The sequence below is a fragment of the Nicotiana attenuata genome, chromosome 12 (assembly GCF_001879085.1).
Source record: "Nicotiana attenuata strain UT chromosome 12, NIATTr2, whole genome shotgun sequence".
Lineage (NCBI taxonomy): Eukaryota > Viridiplantae > Streptophyta > Magnoliopsida > Solanales > Solanaceae > Nicotiana > Nicotiana attenuata.
Window position 1 is genome coordinate 48,837,840 of NC_032000.1, and position 1,113 is coordinate 48,838,952.

Genomic DNA, 1,113 nt, shown 5'->3' on the forward strand with positions numbered 1-1,113 from the left:
AATAGTTGATAACAGATACTCATGAAAATAAGACTTTACTTATCACTTTATTACTTGATCATTGTGTATATTTACCAATGTTTTAAAAGGTGTAGGCGTAAGGCGAGGCGTTTTACATGCCTCCGTGAGGCGTAATCCCTATAGGTATTTAATTTTAATTATTTTATAAAATAATATAATTACAGTAAATATCTATAAACAGGTAAAACTGAAGAAAACTATAAATATGTGAAGAATATATATATATATATATATATATATATATATATATATATATATATATATATATATATATATATATATATATATGTGTGTGTGTGTGTGTGTGTGTGTGCGCGCTCCATGCCCACGAAAATCTAGTCAAAACAATCTATTATACGCAACTTAGAAGCACAAGTAACTTGAGTCGAAAAGAATAAAGTTTTCTACATGCAGAACAAAAAGGATGACTAACCTGCAATGAGTTCTCTTTGTATTTGTAAAAAAAATAAATTGAATATTCGTTGCTTTTGGGAGATATTAGCATACTAGCGGACAAGATAAAGAATTGAAAAAGATCATGATTAGGGCTTCAATCAATAAAAAAGGTCTTGAATTCTAAATTTAATACATTTCAGTTTCTTTTTAAAACTTTTGAGTAATACCAAACTGAATTTTGAGAATTTGGGTATCGTATGAAAGACTTATTCAACAAATTTTGTTTTAACTTGAAAAAGTCTCTGGGTCTTACTCCTCACTAAAAAAACGCTCCTCAAACGCTCGGGCGTACTACGCCCTTAATTGTTGGGCTTACGCCTTTTGAGACTTTCGCCCCACACCATGGCCTCGGGGCATTTTTGATGCGCCTCACCCCGAAAACGCCTTTTAAAACACTGATATTTACTTGTGTGTTTGGCCGCACAATAAAGTTGACAATTTTTATCTTTTCTCATTTACATTATTCTTTCCTTTTTCAGTTTGCTAATGGGAAAAGGGAAGTAATTGAAGTAAGGATTGCTTAACTGGAGAGAAAGCTACTGTTATTCTCCACTAAAGACTCGATCTTCACAAGTTATATATATATATATATATATATATATATATATATATATATATATATATATATATATATAT